This window comes from Lissotriton vulgaris, chromosome 11 (genome assembly GCF_964263255.1).
Source record: "Lissotriton vulgaris chromosome 11, aLisVul1.2, whole genome shotgun sequence".
In the NCBI taxonomy this organism is placed as follows: Eukaryota; Metazoa; Chordata; class Amphibia; order Caudata; family Salamandridae; genus Lissotriton; species Lissotriton vulgaris.
The window spans coordinates 727,809,829-727,828,726 of record NC_141699.1 but is presented as its reverse complement, the minus strand read 5'-3'; the positions used below and the strand labels follow the sequence as shown (position 1 = coordinate 727,828,726).

At 49.2% G+C, this 18,898-nt stretch overlaps 1 protein-coding gene across 1 annotated transcript in view; it reads left to right on the top strand.

The window, feature by feature from the left end:
- Window positions 1-18,898, top strand: part of LOC147683395 (unconventional myosin-VIIb-like) — a 1,214,266-nt gene that overhangs the window by 139,428 nt on the left and 1,055,940 nt on the right. The gene's annotated exons all lie outside the window — the stretch shown is intronic.

Sequence of the window (18,898 nt, the reverse complement as noted above, 5' to 3'; positions counted from 1 at the left end):
TGGCAGCATTGATCAGGGACCGGTTGGATGACCCCCAGACACTGACTTAAGGTTGTCAAAAAAGTTGCTTTAATGAGGCAGGATAGAAGTTACAATATGCATATGTCCCTGCCTACAAACTAAGACATACAGCAAGTACATCTCCCCATCCTCTAAACAAATGAAACCACCCCTTGTTCGCTTTCACACCCACTCCCAGTTCCCCAGCTTTCCACACATGAACTTTTATCTTTTCTAAGGGCTACCAGTACTTTACCAGGCCAACTTGTTCTGTAAAACTCTACTAGCCCCTATTGGAGTGCGAGATAGTTGGCTCTTCCATATCCTATATTCCTTTTACTCCTTTTCATCAAATGGGCTGTAGATATGACTCCCACTTATATTCTTCTGTGCCATTTTTCTGTTACATCTGTCAATTACGAAATAAGTTTACATTACATTTCACAACACCCTTTCCTGCCTAGAACACGTACCAACCAGGACCTATTTTATCAGCTTGAAGTGGGCGTGTAGCATCAAACATTCCCTTAGGGCAAGCTGCAGCTGAGGGCAGGTCTTTGAGTGTCAAACCAGAAGCTTTTCTGCCCCACACCAATGTCTCTAAATGTAGGGGTAATCCCCTCTGCTCCCATTAGACACTTTGACCCTGTCCTCAGGTAGGTCGCCCCTCCAGCCCCACACGATCCTCCTGTGACGCTGCCCCCGCTGATTACTGTTGCCTCGCTCTTGCCGCTGCCTGTGACTGTTGTTGCGTAAGTCCTTTGCCTCCTCTGGTTTTGTATCCCTGTTTCACTTGTTGCCCGTTTGTACTGATTTTCCACCACTGTTGTGCCCTTTGTGCCCCCTTTCCCCCGTTTTTCATTCTGTGTCCCTTTTCCCCCGTTCTGCCTTCTGTACCACTCCCCACTTTCCCGCCCCTTCGTCCCTGTGGCCCCGCCCCCGCTGTCCCATTCGCCGCCCCGCTCCCACCTGCTCCTCCCTCCCACAGCCCCTCATATGGAGGCCACGCAGCAGTGAAGGGAGCGACCTTTGACCCTGTCCTCAGGTAGGTCGCCCCCCCAGCCGCCACACGGTCCTCCTGTGACGCTGCCCCCGCTGATTACTGTTGCCTTGCTCTTGCCGCTGACTGTGACTGTTGTTGCGTAAGTCCTTTGCCTCCTCTGATTTTGTATCCCTGTTGCACTTGTTGTCCGTTTGTACTGATTTTCCACCACTGTTGTGCCGTTTGTGCCCCCTTTCCCCCGTTTTGCATTCTGTGTCCCTTTTCCCCCGTTCTGCCTTCTGTACCACTCCCCACTTTCCCACCCCTGCGGCCGCCCCCGCTGTCCCATTCGCCGCCCCGCTCACGCCTCCCAGCTGCTCCTTTCTCCCACAGCCCCTCATATGGAGGCCGCCCAGCGGCCGCGCAGCGGCCGCACCGCTGGCGCGCCGAAGGCTCGCCAAAGGCAAACCCGTCTGCGCCCGTCCGTGCCTGGACCACTCCCAGCACCAGAATCCCAAGCCCACGCCGGAGCCAGGGCACCCGTCTGAGATACGACACCACCACCCTCAACGCACTCAACACCGGACGACCACCCGCCTGCTACCGAGTCACCCCGAAACGAACCCACAGACCCTTCACCTGCCAAGCCTGCAAATTCACCTGCATCCCAACCTGCACCCCGCCCGTCGAACCCAGCAACAACAACAACCTCAAGTGCATCCTTCTGAGCACACGCTCCGTCCACAAGCAGGCCATCAAACTCTGGGACCTCCTTGATAGTACAGCACCAGACGGCGCCTTCCTCACGGAAACCTAGATGAACGCCTCCTCGGCCCCCGACATTGCCATAGCCATCCCGGACGGTTACAAAATCACCCAGAAGGACCGCATCAACCAAACCGGAGGGAGAATCGCCATCATCTACAGGAACACCATCAGCGTCACAACCAAAGCCAAAGACACAATCTCAGCCGCCGAACACCTACACTTCCAGATCCACACCAACCCCAAGACGACACTCAGAGGAACTCTCATCTACAGACCCCCGGGCCCGCGCACACAATTCAGCGAAACCAACGCCGACTTCATCAGCCCGCGCGCCCTAGCCTCACCCGAATACATCCTCCTAGGGGATCTGAACTTCCACCTGGAGAACAACAACGACAGCAACACCACCACCCTGCTCGCCAACCTCGCCAACCTCGAACTCAAGCAACTGGTGAACACCCCCACCCACTACGCCGGCCACACGCTCGACCCCATCTTCTCCACTAGCAACCACGTCTCCTTCAGCCACTCCACGGAACTACACTGGACAGACCACAGCTGCATCCATTTCACCTTCAAGAAGATTACATCCCACCACCACACGCAACCGATCCCCCGCAGATGCTGGAGCAAAGTCACCACAGACCATCTAACCACATCGCTGAGCAAGAACCCACCAGTCGACACCCCTGACACCAACAACGCAGCCCAGAATCTCGCACAGTGGATCACCGACTGCGCCGACAACCTCGCTCCTCTAAAGAACCCCCCAGGCAAGACCAGCACCAGGAAAACCACATGGTTCACCGACGCCCTCAAAGACTCAAAGAAATCCTGCCAAACCCTCGAAAAAAACCTGGCGCCACGAACGGATGCCAGAAAACATGACAGCCCTCAAGAACACCACTCGCAAACACCACCAGCTGATCCGCACCACCAAAAGGACATCGTTCAAAGAGCGGCTGGACAACAACACCCACAGCAGCAAGGAACTCTTCAACATTGTAAAAGAGCTCTCCAACCCCAGTGCCAGCATCAACGACATCGCACCATCGCAAGACCTCTGCAACTCCCTTGCCACATTCTATTCTTCCTGCAAGATCACAGACATACACGACAGCTTCAGCACCCAGACTCCGCCCCCAGCCACTGAACCAACATTCACACCCACCACCCTCAGTGCCTGGACCCCCGTCAGCGCTAAAGACACCACCCACATCATGAACACCATCCACTTTGGCTCTCCCTCTGACCCATGCCCTCAGCACATCTTCAACAAAGCAGACGCCATCATCGCACCCCATCTCCGGAACATCATGTTCGAGGCATATGGGCTGCAGATGGTACATTATGAATAGATCGCCATCTGGTGTTGGGCTCGGATGATTGCACTTTGTTTTTCTCTTGGAGAGTCTTTTGTATCTTGGTGACTCCTCCCTTGGTTGGTAGTGCGCATGGGCATCGGCTCCATCCTTAGATTGTTTTTTTCCGCCATCGGGTTCGGATGAGGATCGAGACGCTCCAGATCAACTTCAGAAGAAAGTGATTTATCGGCGCGTATTCCCTTTCCAATTCAACGGTATTGTTATCGAACGCGTTCATTTCCATTCCGACGCGTTGCAAATTCAAAATCGAAGAGAAAAACTTGGATCTACGTCGAAGAACAGGAGGCCTTTCTCGACGCAGTCAAGCCCGGAGTCCATGGAAAGGACTCCATTCAAAAAATGTCCAACGTGTGGTGCTAAGTTCCCACACAAGGACCTACACGAGGTGTGCAACCTCTGTCTCTCGCCTGAACACGAATCCAGGGACTGCGAAGCCTGTGCAGCATTCTCCTCCATGCTAACGATTAGAAATCGTCGAGCTCGATGACACGAGGTTTCCAGAATGCAGGCGGAAGCGATCCCGGAGCTGTTCGGAGACGAGCAAATCGAGGAAGAAGAGGACCAGTCGGGGTCGGAAGGGGACCAGTCAGAGGTTGAAGAACTCATCGAGCAACAAACCGTGAGTGACGACGTCCCCTTACCGAAAAACCGACCCCGTGCGGTAACGACCCCGCCCTCGGGCCCGGTCAAACCGCAGAAAAAAGTTTCCGACGCCCCGCCCTCGGGCCCGGCAACGAAACCGAAACTGAAACCGAAACACTCGGACTCCCACCATGTCGGATCCGAGAAAAGGGCGACATCGACTTCGACACCGAGGCTACATACAAGGGAAAGCTCGGTATCGAAACATTCCATGTCGAAACATAAATATGATTTATCGCCCAAGATACACTCGATACCCAGAAAGTCGGAATCGAGCAGACATTCGGTGTCGAAAACAACAAGATCTGACGATCGAAAACAAAAGCACCTCTCGGAACCAGGATCTTCGGTACCGATTCAGGAGCAACAGACAGATCCCAAACAAAAGATCTTGTTTATTGATCCACAAACTGGGAAAGTGGTCACGAAGAAGAGAAAGAGTGAACAGTCAGAAGATAAACCTCTTCCTTCAAAAAAGAGAACAATGGGGACAAATATAACTCCTCCTGCTTCTCCTCGACCTAGAGTCACACCCTCTTCTCCTATTCCTCACAATAGGCCAAATATTCCTACACCTTCCACACCAAGACCAGCTACACCTCAGTCAGATGTAGACAGTGATCTAGGGGAGGGAGAACCTCAAGGGGATGACAAAACTATCCCAGATGAGGAGGACCCATGGGAAAATTATGATGTAGGGTCAGATGAGGACAACGACCCAGAGCTATATCCCTCAAAGCCTTCACCACCTGATGATAACACAGGTTTTGTGCAGCTCATTAATAGGGCAGCAAAATATCACAAACTAGATATGCATACAGAACCTCAAATAGAGGATTTCTTGTTAGAGACTCTACCTAATGCACAGAGAACATCAGGTACTCTTCCTATGTTGAAGGGTCTTCTTAGTCACACAGAGGAAATATTCGAAAACCCAGTGAGAGCCAGGGTGTTAAACCCAAGAATTGATAAAGAATACAAAGCGGCTCCAAAGGACCCAATATTTATTAGAGGGCATGTACCTCTAGACTTGCTGGTGGTCTCAAACGCTCGTAAAAGAGCAAACTCATTATCTACAGGAGAGGCTCCTCCACCAGATAAAGAGTCAAAGTTAATAGATGCATCAGGCAAAAGAGTAGCATCACAGGCAGCGAATAGCTGGCGTATAGCCAATACACAAGCACTACTCGCACGTTACGACAGGGCACATTATGATGAGTTAGAAAAACTTCTCACACATCTCCCAAAAGAACATCAGAAAAAGGCAGATCAATTAATACAGGAAGGTAAAATAATAACCAATACTTCCATTAAGTGTGCATTAGACGCAGCAGACACTGCAGCAAGATCTATTAACACCAGTGTCATGCTAAGAAGGCATGCATGGCTTAGAATCTCAGGATTCAAACAAGAAGTACAAACAGCCCTACTGAACAAACCATTTGATCAGAAGACATTGTTTGGTTCAAGCACAGACGAGACATTAGAAAAAATGAAGAAAGATACGGAAACGGCTAAGTCAATGGGAGCATTGCAACAGCCAACACACAGAGGTTCCTTTCGTAGATCCACCTATAGAGGGGGCTCAAAGAACACAGGAACGAATCAGCAATCCACATCTTTCACAACAACATCACCCAGAGGTAATTCAAGAGGCAGTTACAGAGGTAACAACAATAAGGGTAGAGGCCGCGGAAATAATAACAACCGCAACGCCTCAACACCAAAACAGTGACTTCATAGAACTCCCCCCAGACCACATAACACCGGTCGGGGGACGTCTATCACAGTTCCTACCTGTCTGGGAAAACATCACATCAGACAAGTGGGTGAGACAAATTATCCAACATGGTTATTGCCTAGAACTCACAGCTACCCCACCAAACATCCCCCCCAAACAGCGTCCAATGAGTCAAGATCATCTGACATTGTTAAGAGAAGAAGTTCTAGCACTTCTACAAAAGCATGCAATAGAGAAGGTCCCAAAAGATCAACAAGGAACAGGAGTATACCATCTATACTTCCTGATCCCCAAAAAGGACGGGTCCCTAAGACCAATATTAGACCTCAGACCTCTCAATGCTTACATAAATTCGGAGCATTTCCACATGGTCACGCTCCAGCAAGTACTCCCTTTACTGAAGAAAGGGGACTTTCTTTCTACACTGGATCTAAAAGACGCTTACTTTCATATCCCAATTCACAAAGCCCACAGGAAATACCTAAGGTTTGTGTTAGAAGGACAACACTATCAGTTCAAAGTCCTTCCGTTCGGTGTCACAACAGCACCAAGAGTGTTCACAAAATGTCTAGCTGTGGTGGCAGCACACCTAAGAAGACAACAAATACATGTCTTCCCATACTTGGACGATTGGCTAATAAAGGCCAAGTCAAAAGAAGAATGTCTTCACAACACACAGAAGACAATTCAATTGCTGCACCACCTAGGGTTCACGGTGAACTACAAAAAATCACACCTGCAACCAAACGAGATTCAGCAATACCTGGGGGCTACAGTAGACACAGAAAAGGCAATAGCATACCCCAACCCAATCAGAGTACAGACAATGGTCGGGTTAATACAAAGATTTCAACCACAACACTCAGTACCAGCACGAGTGTTTATGCAACTATTAGGCATGATGTCCTCCTGCATACTGCTAATACCACATGCCAGACTACAAATGCGCCCACTACAAGAGTGTCTAGCGACACAGTGGAATCAGGCTCAAGGTCAGATTACAGATCTGGTGTTGGTAAACGACCGGACGTATCGCTCTCTGAAGTGGTGGAACACAGAAAACATTTCCAAGGGACGGTCGTTCCTAGAGCCAATTCCACAAGTGATAATAACAGCGGACGCATCGCTCTCCGGATGGGGAGCGCATATGGACAGATACACAGTGCAGGGGAAGTGGAGTGTGCAGCAAAAGAAACTGCACATCAACTACCTAGAACTATTAGCAATATTTCTAGCACTAAAAGCTTTCCAAATGCAAATAACAGGCAAAGCAGTCTTGATCAGAACAGACAACATGACTGCAATGTATTATATTCAAAAACAGGGGGGGACACACTCTCTCCAACTGTCCAGACTAGCACAGGACATATGGAGATGGGCCATTCCTCAAAAGATCTACCTGTTAGCGGAACACCTACCAGGAGTTCAAAATCAGATAGCAGACATCCTAAGCAGACAGTCAGAACAAGTACACGAATGGGAGCTGCACGACCAAATACTACAGCCATTCTTCCAAAAATGGGGGCAACCAGAGATAGATATGTTTGCCAATCATCAGAACGCAAAATGCAAAGACTTCGCATCCAGGTACCCACACCAACGGTCCCAGGGCAATGCACTGTGGATAAATTGGTCCAACAAATTTGCTTACGCGTTCCCTCCTCTACCACTAATTCCGTTACTGGTTCGGAAACTGCAGCAACACTCAATGACAATGATACTAGTGGCACCCACGTGGGCAAGACAGCCGTGGTTCACCACGCTGCTACAACTCTCACAAGTACCACATCAAAAGCTAAGATTATTACCCATGCATCTTACACAGAACCATGGAGAAATAATGCACCCAGATCCCAAACAACTGAACCTAGCGATCTGGCTCCTGAGGTCATAGAGTTTGGGTATTTAGATTTACCACCAGAATGCATGGAAATCATTAAACAAGCAAGACGTCCTACCACCAGAGCATGCTATGAAGCAAAATGGAAGAGGTTTGCTATACACTGTAACAGTAAGCACATCAACCCTCTGGACGCATCCACTAAACAAATCATTTGCTATTTACTACACTTACAGCAATGTAACCTAGCATATACCTCTATCAGAGTTCATCTCGCAGCCATAGCGGCGTACCTACAAAACAGGCAACATCTGTCACTGTTTAAAGTACCAGCAATTAAAGCTTTCATGGAAGGACTCAAAAGAGTCATTCCACCAAGAAGACCACCTTCCCCAGTCTGGAATCTCAACATAGTGCTTACCAGACTAATGGGGCCACCCTTTGAACCTATGCATAGGTGTGAAATACAATTCCTCACATGGAAGGTGGCCTTCCTCATAGCTATCACGTCACTTAGAAGAGTAAGTGAACTGCAGGCTTTTACGATTCAAGAACCATTTATGCAGCTACACCAAAATAAAGTGGTTCTTAGAACAAACCCAAAATTCTTACCGAAGGTTATTTCAGCATTCCACATCAATCAGTCAGTGGAATTACCGGTTTTCTTTCCAAAACCACAAACAGTAGCAGAAAGAGCCCTACATACATTGGATGTTAGAAGGGCCATATTGTACTATATAGAAAGAACACAAACTTTCAGAAAGACAAAACAGCTATTTGTTGCGTTTTCTCCTACACATAAAGGCAATCCCATCTCCAAAGCGGGCATTGCCAGATGGATTGTAAAATGCATTCAAATATGCTACTTAAAGGCAAAGAGAACATTAACTGTTCCTCCTAGAACTCACTCTACACGTAAACTAGGAGCATCTATGGCATTTCTGGGAAACATTCCACTAGATGACATATGCAAAGCAGCTACCTGGGTTACACCGCACACCTTCACAAAACACTATTGTGTAGATGTGCACACAACACAACAAGCTAGAGTGGGACAAGCAGTATTAAAAACATTGTTTCAGACAGTTGCAACAGACACGGGCGACCACCGCTAGGGAGAGAACTGCTGTATAGTCTATTCATAATGTACCATCTGCAGCCCATATGCCTCGAACGGAATATGCTACTTACCAGTATGCATCTGTTCTTGGCATAGAGGGCTGCAGAGTGGTACATGCCCTCCCAGCCTCCCCGGAAACCTGTGTCTGTTCCAACATTATCTTATTTAGATACACTTACATGGGCACTCTTATCTGTATTCTACTATACTACTCCATCTAACCCTACTATGGCAAAACAATCTAAGGATGGAGCCGATGCCCATGCGCACTACCAACCAAGGGAGGAGTCACCAAGATACAAAAGACTCTCCAAGAGAAAAACAAAGTGCAATCATCCGAGCCCAACACCAGATGGCGATCTATTCATAATGTACCACTCTGCAGCCCTCTATGCCAAGAACAGATGCATACTGGTAAGTAGCATATTCCATACAACTCCTTCGCGTCAGCCACCTTCCCAGAAAGCTGGAAGGACGCAGAAGTCAACGCCCTTCTGAAGAAACCCACAGCCGTCCCAAAAGACCTCAAGAACTTTCGCCTCATCTCTCTCCTTCCCTTCCCGGCAAAAGTCATCGAGAAGACCGTCAACAAACAACTGACTGCATTCCTCAAAGCAAACAACTTGCTCGACCCATCCCAGTCCGGATTTCGAGCCAACCACAGCACCGAGACCGCCCTCATCGCAGCCACCGACTATATAAGGACCCTGATGGACAACGGGGAAACAACCGCTCTCACCCTCCTAGACCTCTCGGCCGCATTCGATACCGTCTGCCACCGAACCCTAACAACCAGCCTCTACAACACTGGGATCCAAGGAAAAGCCCTGTACTGGATCACCTCGTTCCTCTCCGACAGAACTCAGAGAGTCCGCCTCCCTCCCTTCCGCTCCGTGTCCACCAAGATTATCTGCGGCGTACCCCAAGGCTCCTCGCTCAGCCCAACCCTCTTCAATATCTACATGAGCCCCCTCGCCGCCATCGCACGCAAACACAACCTCAACATCATCTCCTACGCCGACGACACCCAGCTGATACTCTCCCTCACCAAAGACCCAGCCACCGCCAAATCCAACCTCCATGAAGGAATGAAAGACATCGCGGAATGGATGGAGCTCAGCCGGCTGAAACTGAACTCAGACAAGATGGAGGTCCTCATTCTCAGACAATCCCCATCCGCCGGGGACGACTCCAGGTGGCCCACAGTGCTGGGCACCGCACCGACACCCACGGACCACGCACCCAACCTGAACTCCTCCCTCACGATGACCAAACAAGTCAACGCCATCTATTCTTCATGCTTCAACACCCTGCGTATGCTCCGAAAGATCTTCCGATGGATCCCCGCCAAAACCAGAACGACGGTAACCCCGGCCCTCGTCACCAGCTGACTGGACTACAGGAACGCCCTATACGCAGGAACCACAGCCAAACTTCAGAAACGACTTCAGCGCATACAGAACGCCTCTGCACGACTCATCCTCGACATCCCTTGCCACAGTCACATAACTGCCCACCTGAGAAACCTGTAGTGGCTCCCCGTTAGCAAGAGGATAACGTTCATGCTCCTCACCCACGCACACAAAGCGCTACATGACATGGGCCCCGAATACCTCAACAACCGCCTTTCGCTCTACACTCCCACCCGCCAGCTCCGCTCCACCAGCCTCGCCCTCGCCATCATCCCACGGATCTGCAGAACCACAACAGATTGAAGATCGTTCTCCTACCTGGCCGCCAAGACATGGAACTCCCTCCCCGCACACCTACGACTGACCCAAGACCATCTCACCTTCAGGAAGCACCTCAAGACCTGGCTATTCGAGCAGTAACACATCCCCCTCCCTTCAGCGCCTTGAGACCCTCGCTGTGAGTAGCGCGCTCCACAAATGTACTGATTGATTGATTGGGTTCAGGACATAAAGACACTCTATCATGGTTATAAAAAGGTTGCTTCATCGTGGAGGCAGAAAAAACTCTAAATTCATTATCAGACCCATTGGCCAGATAGACTAATACGTCTCTGCCATCAAACTAACACATGAAAAAAACTATACCTCAGTCCCTCACCCTCTCAACAAATCAATCCACCTGTTTAGTCCCCATTCTTCAATTCGACCTACCGGTAATCTATAATCCATAACTCCCAGTCTCCTGCCCAGTTACTTTCCCCTGGTTCAAGGCTGGTTATCTCTCTATTCTTTGTACAATTTCTCATCAGCTGTAAATTTCATGATCCCTTTGTTATCATTTGACAATATTTTGCCAGCAGATGGAGTTTCTCCTTTCTCCTTCATTTACTTTTCTGGGATCAGCTGAACCCAAAACAGTGATGTAACGCCAAATGATGCCCCCGCAAAATGTGATAAGGGCACCCCTGAGTTTCCCATATGTCACAGATTAATATTGGCCTTGGGCTGAATGGGGTCGACATGTAACTTTGCTGATGAACCACTCTCCGAGTGTTACCTTAGAACAGGTGCATATGGATCTACCCACACGCAAGCTGAGTGCCACGCCACCGTCAACTTCCTGGGTGTCTTTCACTGCAAAAAAATTTCAGTGTCCAGCCTCTCGCGCACTGCCAGTGGATCCTCACTCATTCTGACCAACATCATTATGGCACCACAGCCGTTCTATACAATTAAAGCTACCCAGTGCCATTCTTACCCCATCCATGTATAGTGATGTGCTGTGGGAATGTTTCATAATTTACACTGGTATGAATTTGAAAACCTGAAAACTACGTTTTATGTAAAATAGAAGTATTAGCTGGATAGACAATTACAATTTATTTTATTCAGACCCTTCTTAGCAAATCCTTTCCTTGTGCAGCTGCTTAAAACGTTTATAAACTTGCCCCACACAAAACTTTTAACTTGGACTTTTCAGTAAGTGATCCACAGCAGTTCCACAATGCCAAGATAGGGCAAGTTTTTACTGTTCTTTACCTTTTGATCTGTCAGCATTATTCCATATTCTACAACATCTATCTGCTTCCCTGCCTAGTTCCTCCTCAGCCTGTAGAGGTGGCTACTTTTAGAATCCCTCCTGACTTACTCTCACCAACCCTCCTTCACTTGACCTCTTACCCTATCCCCCCTGTGTTTCAGATATTTGTTCCAAGGATCCCAATGTGCTTTTCAATACTTCACAAACTGATCATCTGGCTGGCATTTTTGCCTTCCCTGCAGAGCTATCCTTCTTTGCAGTCTGCAGTTTGGCCACTCTTACCTCATCTTTCTCCCCTATTGCACCCCAGGATCCCTGTCCCTTGACAACCACCAATTTTCCCATCTCTAAACAACTCCTCGCAGATTTCAACCACTTGTCTCTTGTCACTTTCCAGCAGTCACTGCCATGGGAAACATCCATTACAATGCAATCATTACAATGCACTACCTTTACAACGCAGTCATTACAACACAACTGCCTTTATATCGCATGCCTTTACATTGCATACCATTACAACACATGCCTTAACAATACATGTTACTACAACGCATGCCATTACATCGCATACCATTACAACGCATGCCATTACAACGCATTATAAGATAAGTAATGGAGATTTTTTTGTTTTAGGGTGGGTATGGGTTTTGGAGTACATGGGAACAGTATTTTTACCCCTACACTATCCAACACTTTCCCTACTGCTGCACTCAAGGGAGTGGGAATAGTAATTTTAACCCAGACACTGTCCAACACTTAACCCTACAGTTGCACTCACTGTAGTAGGAATAGTAATTTGTACCCCTACACTATCCAACACTTACCCTACTGTTGCCCTAAAGCTATTATGCGTTGTAATGGTATGCATTGTAATGGTATGTGTTGTAATGGAATGCGTTGTAATGGTAGTTTTAAAAAATGCGTTGTAATTGCATGCATTGTAAATCATGCGATGTAATGGTAGTTCCAATGTAAAAACGGTGTTGTAAAAGCATGCGTTGTAATTGTTTGCATTGTAACGTCATATATTCCATTGCCAGATGTAGACCACTGTCTCTTGTTCTTGTCGTGCCACTTTCCTGCTGCCTCTCTTCTTGCACTCACTGCCTTGAGCTTACTGTCGTTGCGTGACCCCGTGGGGACTATCTTGATAAACACCCCTCTCCCCCCCCCCTCTACCCCCTCCCCCCCCAGTTGGTATGACACACAGACTTTTGAAAGGTTTGAGCGTTTTATTGCAGGCACTAAATTAAACAAGGCTCAACATCCCATTCACACTACAAAAGGAACTCCACACAAGGTTATATCAAAAATAGCCTTTGTATTCTCAAAACACATTAGAATAGTAAACACATAATGTACACTGTGCCAACTGGCACTGGGCAATAATTACAAGGGAATATGTACACCTGACAGGGCCACATGGACCACTGTCAAAACCATCACAAAGCGAACTTGGGAAAAGTAAAATAGATCATAAAACGTACAACCAGTAAACACTGGTAACCACTGTACTTTGCATCAATCTGTGACATAAACTACATTATGCACAGTATCACACCAGTCTAAATACATTAGACCCTAACCACCTAAGTATAACTCACACTAGGGGCATAAATCACACATTGAAGTATAATCTCACTAACACAAACCAAAATAGGCAAACCAACCTCATAATCATAAACCACAGTTTAGAGGTATCAAACAGGGTGCGTAAAACATACTATACACAATACATTTCCTAGCACCAAAAGCATTGGCACATAAATCACATTAGGGCCTGGTGCCCTATAAGTGTAACAATCCCCCTGGCCAACTTGCCATCTCAAATAGGGGGCTCAAATGCCCTTTGTTCACAAAAGTCAGGGCTGCTGCCTGGGCAGCGAAGGGCAAGGGTGCACCACTGGTGCAAAAAACTTAAACGTTGCAGCTGCCCACTACTTGCTGGGCAGCTGAGGACCATAAAATGGGGGCCTAAACGATGTAGCTGGAACTAATTTCTGCGTAGCTGGGCAAGGCCTGGCACCTCTGTGCCACTTTTGTCCCTCTCAGGGACTCAGTCAAGGATTGCCTCTAAATGGTGCAGCTAGCACTAATTGCTGCGCAACTGGAAATATTGAGATGTGGGCAGGGGCTCTCACTGGCCCTGGAAATAACTGTGCCCAATGTTGGAGCAATCTGGCTCTAAAAAGAAACATGTCCCCCAAGGAGTGCACTGGCTCCTGAAATAATTAGCCAGAACGTTGGATCCCTCAGGCTCGGGAAACCACTGTGGGGCGTTGGACCCACCTGGCTCTGAGGATCAATCTGAAGGAGAGCTTGCCCCCCCCCCCCCCCCCCCAGCACTGTGGAGCACGCTGGCGCTTTAATGCCCATGGTTTGGCCACACGGGGTCCTTAAGATAATAGGCAAAGTGGTTGGGCCATCTAGGCTAGAAGACAAAAGAGGAGAACCACCCGGGCACCTCTGGCCCGGTAACTAATGAGGGCCACAGAGGGAGAGAACTTGTCTCTACTGTGAGAGCGGCCCGCTGCAAGCCGGGGCCACTCGAAATGCCTCACATGATGCTGTGCCTGTATCTGGCAGCACCGATAGTCGTTTTCAAAGGAGGGGAGGGTGATCAATAGATCAACGGGGCACTCTTTACCACTTAGCAAAGTGGAAGGTCCAGTGTCAGCTAGTGCCCCCAACAAGTCTAGGGAAACAAAGTGGGTTGCTGAACCGTTCCTGGTTGAGGGAATTATGTGTATTTGGCGTGCCCGGGGGTGTACATATGGCACCCTTGGGCATCCATTTTGTTGGATGTATTTGCCTCACACACCCGAGTGGGTGTCATGCTTCATCATTGGCGTTGCTCCTCGACGGGGAGGTGGTGCAATCCCCGACGGGCTCACCTCAAAGAGGGGCTCTTTACCGGAGATCTTTTCAATCCAACTGCCTTATGGTGAAGTGCGGGTATGTGGGAAATGGAGCAAATAGCCTAGAACGTGATTAAAATGTAGTAGGGAGTACCAAAAGTACTACTTTATTCTGGGGGTCTCCCGCTACGATTAAAAACGTGAAACCAACTCACTGGGTGCCACCTGGTTAGGTATGATGGCACTAGATGAGGTTGGAAATGAAAATGGTCAACATGTTTCTCGCATCAAGGAATTATCCGCGATTCATCAGGACCTATCAAGTGTAGAAATTATGGAATATGCAGTCATTCAACAGCATGCTAGTGTCATGTGTGAAATACAAGCATTATAGGTTTTGGTTACCTCTGTAGTAATATCCTATGCCTGGATTAGGGAATAAGAATAATGTTACAGGGTTATTTGCATTGAGTCTTAGCCAAAACACAAGGATAATCAAGCCAAAAATTACACACAGTGTGTCATGTTAGTGTGGTAGAATATCAACTAGCTCAGGTGAACTATGGCCGCATAATAGCAGCGTGCAGTGGGCACAACACACCAACCATCTGTGCTTGGAGAAGTGCTCTATATTAAAACAATGTTGTAGAAACATTGGAATAAAAACAGTTAAAACAGCAGTCTAATGAGGAACATAAAATACTTCTTTTATGGTGCACATTTACTGTTTGAGAGTGCTCACTCGATATACACAGTGAAATAGCAGGCATACATCCGTCTCACCTCAGGGTCAGGGATTATGTACTACATGAGTATTCGGCGGTAAGAAAACATCAGGGAATAACCTTTAGATGTGGCTGCGGGAGGAGGAGGTATGTATATTAGTCAAAAGAAGGAAAAGGGGCATGTAGAGTACAACCCCTGTTACATATATAGTCCCCACGGAGACCCCAGCCCTTTCCTACTGACCGGGCTGCTCACGGGGGACTCCTCTCCTTGGGGACGGCAGCACTGCTCCTGCGAGTCTCCTGGGACTCCTGGGAGGCCCGCACTGCCATTGGCGGCCTCGGCCACCATTCCTGGTTCACCCGGGCCCCCTCCGGGGACCCGGGGCTCTCTGCCATCTGGCGCCATCACGAGGTTCTGCCCTCCACATGGGAGCCCTGCGTCACAGCTCACGCCGGCCTCTTCCGGTTGGGTGGCAGGCCCAGCCCACGTCCTGGCGGGCCTGCCTGACTTCTGGATTCCCGCGAGGGCTGCGGCGGTTATTCTCCCGGCTGCCAGAGGGGTAGCCTTCCTCCAAGAGTCGTGGGGTGGGCACCCGCGCATAAAAATGGAGCAAAGTCATGGGGTGGGCACCCACGCATAAAAATACTTAACTGAGCTGGGTGGGCACCTGCAAACCCCAGAAAAGAGGGGGGAATCCCTAGGAGAGGGGTTCCCTCACCAGGGGCTGCAGGGCCGTGCTGCTCAGCCCCCAGGCAAAGTGGAGAAGTGTGGCTCAATGGTTAGAGCGGCAGACCCTGATGCAGAGGTCTGGCCCGGGACCAGGGTTCAATTCCCCGCCTCGGCGGGTCTTGGACTCAAAATTCCACGGACCTGATAATTCTCGCCTCGTGCCTATTCCAATCATGGAGTCCCACTCTGCAACTCTGGGCAATAGCTTGCTTAATCTCCACAACGGCCCCCACAACGCTAAGGATGCCTGGCCTCCACCTTGGGGGGGCCCAGGAGTGGACGCCTCACAGGGAAAGCCAGGATGGGTTCCACAGCGGTATTCGTACAAGCGCCTTGAGACCCTTGCGGGTGAGTAGTGCGCTATACAAGTATCAATTTACATTTACATTTACATTACCAAGCCTTGGCAACGGCAAAATAAAGTGAACAAGGTCCAGGAAGTCTTGGGCATCAAAGATGGAGCAAAACAGCTCCCAGCAAGGAAAATCCTCCAGGGGCAGGGCCCAGGGAGGCTAGCCTTCCCCTGGACCCCAGCAGCAGCACGCCCCTGGTAGATTCAAGTAGCAAAGAAGAACATTTACTTGGGGGCACAGCCCCTTATTTATACAGCTACATCCCTTTGTGACACAGCACCGGGCTAGGAGAAAAACAGATACAACTGGTTCAGGAGCACTTGAGCACTTTGTTTTGCTCAGCTCCTCTCCTCTATTCACAGGACAGGCCAGGGACATCAGACTCACCACAGGGGGTGGAGCCCGCATTGTGGAGGGAAGGCCCAGCCCTATTCAGGTTCCAGGTGCAACTCCTCCCCCCCATCTACATGCAGATCTCCCCATTCACCACCGGACAGACCCATCCTGGCTCCTGGAGCCAAGCATACCACCCAGCCCCTGTCAGTCACAAGCCAGACATACAATTCACATCAGGCAGGCAGACACTGCACACAAAAATGCCCACTTCTAAAAGTGGCACTTCTCCACTAGAGGCAATAAATCTGCACACACCATTGCGCAGCATTTAATCTCGCGAGTTTGCACATACCAAACTCGCCCCTGTACTCCTCTCACATCAGGAACTACCATGGACACACATATCCCCCATGCATTCCTATGGGAGTCCATGCCAATCTCACCACACTCACTCAGAGAGCGCACTCACTTTACACTGGCCCACAGTGCCAAAGTGTGCAGAGACCAGAAATCAACTAACATCAGGTCATAGTCCAAGGCAAAACGTTCCGGGGTGAACCTGCCAAAAGAGCCAAGTCCAACAGGTGGGGTAAGTGCACCTTCACCAGTGGCCCTAAATGTACAGTGTCTAAGTGAGGGATATCAATGTGTTGAGGTTGGTGTGGTCCTTAACCCTGCCCACCAGCCCATTAAAGTAAAGGCACATGCAGCTGGCACTTGCCTGACCCCACGACCCTCCCTGGCCGTGGTAGGCGGATATCCCACCTCCTAGTTTCACCTCGGAGTGCCGGTCTCACTCGTGGTGCTCTGGGAGTGGTATTACGTTGTCCTGGGTCCCTCAGCCTCTCCGCAGCTGTCCTCGAATCCTGGGTAGTCTTCTTCTCTGGGACGCCCTCTCTCCTCCTCGCTGGTCGCGCTGGTCCAGTTCCTCTCTCTCTCCGCGTCTTTCTCTTCACTGCATCTTCCTCTCTTCCTGGATTTTGTCCCTCCTTGATGGGTGTGGCTCCTCGTTTTGATTGGAGGAGTCTGCACTGCTACCGCTACTTCATGTGTGGGGCATCTTGGTGGCCATGTTGAAAAAGTGGCCGCACTCCCTGTCATAAGGGGGCAGTGCCTCGGGGAGCCACCACACTTACCTTGCAGCTGCATCTCCCTCTGTGCCTCTCTGTTGCAATTTCATACTTTAGTCTCTCGCCGATGGAGTCAGCGAGAGACGAGCAACGATGTGGTCCCTGCACCTCCAGGTTCCATCCCATATGGACGTACCCGCCTGTTTTATCCCGCCAAATTTCAGACAACCGCATTTCGGCTGTCTAGACACCCGCGATCTGGGTTGGAAGTATCACCGGTCCTTTAATACCCGCACTACACGCTTTAAGCCCTGAAGAGTCACAGGTTTTCTATTTGTTGACGAAACACGTGTCGGCTGGCGTTTGTTTTGCTCATGAACATCTCCACATAAACATCCCTTAAGAAAAAAACAACCGGTGTTGACTGTATCATATTTACCAAATTTGTATTAACTGTTAATATTATACGTGTGCCCAGGATTTGTCCATGTTTGTTGTGTGAAGGGCTTTTAGCTCCTCCCTCATTCAGGGGTTTTGGGTCTGCCTCTGCATGCTTTTGTTCCTCACTGTGTCAATACACGACAAGGTTACCTGCCTGAGCGCCACTCTCCTGCTACCCTAAAACCCTGTGCAGAACCAACATAAATAACTAATTTGAGGTCTACGAGGTAGCCTTAGAAATGTACAGGTCCCTTAGATAGATTGGGTCACCAATCTGCAGTGGCACATCCCTACACAGAGGATGGATTCTTTGTTGGCCCTAGGTAAAGATGACAGGATGATATATCCCCTTAACTCCCCTATGAAGGCAGCCCTTATCCAAAAGAATGGACTCACCCCTGAAAAGTGTAGGCTGAAGTTCAGGGACAGCCTGAAACTGCCCTACTAGTCTTGGGGAGGTGACGTGGAGTATTTTAGCAAGGTATTATATGGTTGGATGAGGAGTAGTAAAGCAAACACTTATAAGGAGCTGTACAGTCTGCTTTCCAAAGAGCACATGTGCAGTCATTGTTTTTCAGAGCTATGCCAACACCTGATAGACAGCAAGCTAATTAGCCCTCAGGAGCTTTCCAAGGAGGCGGATTGCTGGCTCAGCACCAGGATCCACAAGAAGGTACCTTGTGGTGTACAGACTCCCCATCAGAAGAAAGAGGGGGAGACAAAAGTAAAACAACTGAGTTCTGAAAAGTCCTCAAAAGAGTTTCCAGGGGAAGTGTTCCCATCCTAATCCTGGCCAGAAGAAGGGAGGACTCCATGTGAAGTAGACATCTGCTCACTTCACAAGTACTCTGAGTGTTACAGGTGCAGGCATTCAAACAGAGACCCCCAACTACCTGAACAGGCAGCAGCCCCCCACTGGTGGACAGATTCCGGTAATGGCTAATGTAGGGCT